Raw genomic sequence first — 4,934 nt, 5'->3', positions numbered from 1 at the left:
GACACTAAACAGAGGGGTTGATATGTATTGACAGTTATTGCAGTGAATGGGGATGGCAGAGTAAAGGGGAAGATGGCTGACCAGAGCAGAGGAGGGGTGCGAGTGTTGCTGATGAGTGGCTGGGTATCCAGAGAGGTTGAGGCAGATAGGTGAGCAGGAAGGCAGGTGGGTGAGCCCTGATTCTGAAGCGAAGGAAAAAACAGGACAAGTATCAAAATAACAAACCAAGCACAAGTAAATGATTTTCTTTCTTCAAAATCTTTTAAAGCCTGACACATAGTCTACCGTAGTACCTGAAACAACGATCTGGCGATGAGGGGATCAGGAGCCACAGTTTTTGTTAAAGTTGACTTGACTTGACTACATGCTGCTGAGTTGATGAGCTGATGGAGCGTAGGTGTGCAGGTCTGAGCAGGTGTATGGTCTGAGCAGTAATTAGGAGGGGGCCATGACAGGTACAGTCTTATTTTGTGCTTGAAGTAGTGATAAATTAATGTTACTGTCACATTCCCGGGTTTAGTTTATTTCTGTTTCTTCTTGTATCATGTCCTGTGTTTGTGTTTTATTTTGTTCTTGTCCTCAGTTTCTGGTCTTGTGCTTTTTGTTCCTTGTTTCCCTCTTGTCTGATTACCTGATGTGTCTCACCTGTGTCTTAACTCCACCTCCCCTTTCTGTCAGTTCTGTTGGCTGCATGTCCTTTTCCCCAGTGTTTTTCCACTCTGCTGATTACCTGATGTGTCTCACCTGTGTCTTGTTAACTCCACCCCCTGTTCAGTATATAAGTGTCTGTGTTTCTCCTCACTCGTTGCCAGTTCGTCTTGTCTTCTTTAGCAGCGATACCAGCACTTTTGTATTGACGTCTGATTCTGATCCTGATTGTTTTTTGATCCCGAGTTTGCCCGCCGTCTTTGTACCTCTGCCTGGAAGTACTGACCTTTGCGTACCGAACCCTGCCTGCTGTTTTTTTGTACTTCTGCCTGAAACTGACTGACTACACGTGTACCGAACCCTACCTTTTATAAATGGACATTAATTCTCCTTCTACCCCAGAGTCATGCGTTGTGACGCTGCACCCGTGACAGTTACTTGCTAACGGCAAATTGAATTGCCATTTGTTTTTTCCTAAATATTATATATTTCAATATAAACATTGACATAGTAACTGATTCTTTAAAGGTTTTGTTATTTTTTTTTTAAAATAGCGAGGGTGGTGACAAAGTGATTTGAAGTCTAGTTTCCAAGTCAGCAACCTGCTTTTCAATTAAGGAAGGAACAGTCTGTCATCTTATTCAGATTAGTCCTTCATGCTTAGAATTTATCTTCTGATATCACTAAGAAACTTAAAAAAAAAAAAATCAAGCCTTTACCATTAACAATTCTGTGCAACCTGTTTCTCTGGTGAAGAAGGGCTGGAAGGTGGTTTTTCTTTGATAAAGCTGCATGTTAGCAGGTATTTAAAGAATTGTTGCAAGGTAGGCAGAATATTTTTGATGTCCTATTAAATGACACAAGCTTCCTAAAATTTTCTTTGGTGCGATATTGGACTAAATTTTGATTAGGAAGGCTAAGAATCAAATCATTTTAGATGTTAAACCCCACATTAAAGGCTTATTTGTTGTGATCATCATTGCCTCACCATATACAATGTCAGGTTGAATTTAACAGAGCATGTCTCTGAATCTACCCAAGCAAGCGAGGCTTCTTTTGAGAAGCAGAACAAAGCTTTGCCGCCCACCATGTGCAGTTTTTGACGTTAAAGTCCTCAATATGTGATTTAACAAAGACAATCTTAGCCGCTGGCATCTGTCGTTCCAGATACAAAATAATGATGGCTGTTCAGTCTCTGAGAGGGTTTTCTTGGTAAGCCAATGGTTTGTTCTGAGATGAAAGAATAATAGTAAGCATATTTATCTTCCCCTACAAATATTTAGAGGTTATTTTTCATTGTAGTTACACTTATTTACATATTTCTATTCTTTCTCTTGAGGAAAACAATCAAGACAAATGTTTATCGGGCCCATAGTCCTTTTTTTTTTTTAAACTAGGATCTGAAAATAGTCTACAGCATTTGGTTATCATGAAATATTGCAGAAAGAAAGACACGTGCCTCAGCCAATGATGATCTTTTTCAAGACAATCATAGCATTAACACAGCTTTAAAACATTTTAAAACACAAATCCATAAAAGCATTCTGTTTCATATTAACTTCTAAAATTTCAAATACCACTTTGGATTGGTTGGGGTGGATGTGAATCACTTTGTAGAGTTCTTGCTTACAGGTGCATCATGAAATGACAGAAGAGTGTGATGTGTTCATAAAAAGTAAAAAGTCCATAAATAGTCCTGAGAAGTAAAGAAGGTACAGAGCATATAATGACACCAGAAGTGAAAATACACTTCAGTGTGCTCTCAAACAGGATTTTTTTTGTCACCCAAACCTGCATTTACTTTAGTAATTGACTCTTAGATAAATGTTGTGTTAACATGAAACACAATCTCTAAATTAGTTCAGTATACTGTAGCTCAGAGCACTTACAAACAACATTTTTGAGGTAATCAATAAAACATGATGCATTACAGCTGAAAAGAAGCTGTTTTTTTTGCTATCAATATTATCTCAGTTCATGGAGCTGAAGACCATTGAAAATTGATGTACTATTGATTAAGGATTTTGCTGCTAATTTGCACTTAAGCCTGGCTCAGGTCATATTTCCCCTTCCTGATAATCACAAATGTGTCCCCGAATTGAGGCTGTTAAGAAACAATTTTCTGCCTAGATTATTTCAGTGTGAATCTCCACCTCCCCAATGATATTGACAACTACATTGAGAAATGGTCTAGTGGAGTCATACAAATCCAAGCCTTAGTAAATCAAACCCAGAATTACAGCAGCAACAAATTACAAATTCTGTTTGTTTTTTTCAAAAGCAGCCAACCTACTTATAGCTGAGAGCCGTATGTAACCTAGTAGGAAGAGATAAAGCTTAATGGCTTCTTCGGGTGGGGTGGGTGAAACATACAACTCATTAAGCTCACTGTCACCAAGAAAGCAATACTCCTCAACTGGAAAAGCAGAACAAAACTAAACACTTCAGTATGGATAGACCTCTTTGTAGAGCACATCACCATGGAAAAACTCACAGCCTCCATCAACAATAAAACACACCAATTTACTCACCTCACTACTCCTCGAACAACATAATTCAAACCCCTGACGCTCACTACAACAAACAGACACAGACACACACACACACACACACACACACACACACACACACGTACACATACAGAGATAAAAAAAGGAATGTGTCTGTGTGTTTTATGTGTGTGCAAGTGTGTAATTCTTTGTGTAATTCTTTCTTTTTTTGTGTACATGTGTAACTATGCTTATAGCCTGACTGTAGTCTACTTTCCAAATAAGGACTTGTTCACACACAGGTTTTTGTAAAAAGGAATATCCTGCCCCCTCCTTCTAGTAAAAAACTTACGTACACACAACCTTTTTAAAAAAAAACTTAATCCACACGTAACCACAGAAGTGCGTTTTTAAGCACATTCATAAGCATGCCAGACCTTTAGGTGGCAGTAGTTCCCCAAATCCAATCTTAGTAAGCTTCCGTCTCTCGACATCACCACATTTTAATTTGTTTACATGCTTAAAGTGACAAGTTTAATTTGCCTTGAACAGCCTGCATGACCGCTTCGTTGGTCCTGGTGGCTATTTTCTCTTGACTTGCCTGGTAGCTGCTACCTTTGGTACACATAATAGTGAAGCCAGTTAAGTGGCCTTTTATTGGCTGTTGTTTTGCCTCTTTTTGCCAATTTCACTGTTGGCAGTTTTAGTGCTGCTAAATTTTCATGTACTTTTAGAATGAACCAACTGATACTATGTCTTTTATTTCCCCCCATTAGTGAAGTGGTTGTCAGCTGCTGGTGGAGGCTCGGCACTCTCGGTGATTCCCTGCACTGTTTGTAGTGGTAAGTGTACTGGGACACAATAAATTGCACCTGTTTGCTGTGTTTGCTGTGAGTTCACGAGTGGTGAGCAAAGTGTACTCCTTGGAAACACAACCTCCGATGTTAGGCTGCCTCCCCTCTGCTGGCACCACTCAGTCAATAACTAAAAAGGGGGCTGGTATTGCAATGTCTAGAAAATGTACGTCATATATTCCTATGTCCATTGCTAAACAGGTTGTTCCATCTCTTGTTCTGTGCCATTTAGAAATACTGTCCAATCACATGGTCGTCTGCATCACAAAAAGACCTTCAAAAGCTTCAAGTGGCACAAAATAGGGCGCGAGGACTGTCCTCCAGTGCTCTCTTAGGACTAATGTGGCCCTGTTGCATTCACGCCTGTCTTGGCTCACAGTTGACGACAAAATCAAACTACGATTAACATCAACAATGTGGAACGCAGTATTTATGAAACAGCCACAGTTTCTTTCTGAGCAGCTTGTCTTTGTAGGAAGCGGACACCTATATGCCACCAGGCAGGCACGAGGTGGTGACATAAAACTCCCGCTCCCCAGGACAAATTTTCTGAAACGCACAACACTTTACAGAGCAATATCTATCTGGAATAGACTCCACTGTCTCATGACGCAAAGAACAAATACAAATTTAAGAGGACAGTAACCCAAGAACTGCTGCAAATGACCTTGTGAAAGCTGGAAATTGTCATGCTCTTTCACTTTGCAATATTTTGAATGTAATGTTTTTAATTGTCTTGATTGTTATTTGTGTTATTGTACTGTGTAATCTCATGTTGCAAATATTTTAAAGAGGACCGCAGGAAGACTAGCTGCCATTAAATGGGCAGCTAATGGGGTTTCTAATAAAACAATGCCTCCCATCTTGCTACTTTTAATTGCATTTTGATTGGAACTGTTTTTAGAAAAAAAAAATTATATTGTAATAAAGCTGTTAATCAATA

General features: G+C 39.3%; 1 long non-coding RNA gene across 2 annotated transcripts; it reads left to right on the top strand.

Moving 5' to 3' along the window:
- Positions 1-3,640: 3,640 nt before the first annotated feature.
- Positions 3,641-4,934, top strand: LOC306827143. 2 transcript variants are annotated; one of them, XR_013779588.1, is made up of 3 exons: positions 3,641-3,757; positions 3,914-3,979; positions 4,224-4,934. It is a non-coding gene; the product is annotated as an uncharacterized lncRNA (long non-coding RNA). The 2 variants fall into 2 exon arrangements; XR_013779589.1 differs by having other exon boundaries at positions 3,641-3,778.

This window comes from Symphodus melops, assembly GCF_947650265.1.
Source record: "Symphodus melops genome assembly, chromosome: 7".
In the NCBI taxonomy this organism is placed as follows: domain Eukaryota; kingdom Metazoa; phylum Chordata; class Actinopteri; order Labriformes; family Labridae; genus Symphodus; species Symphodus melops.
This window is presented reverse-complemented; position numbering and strand designations above follow the sequence as displayed.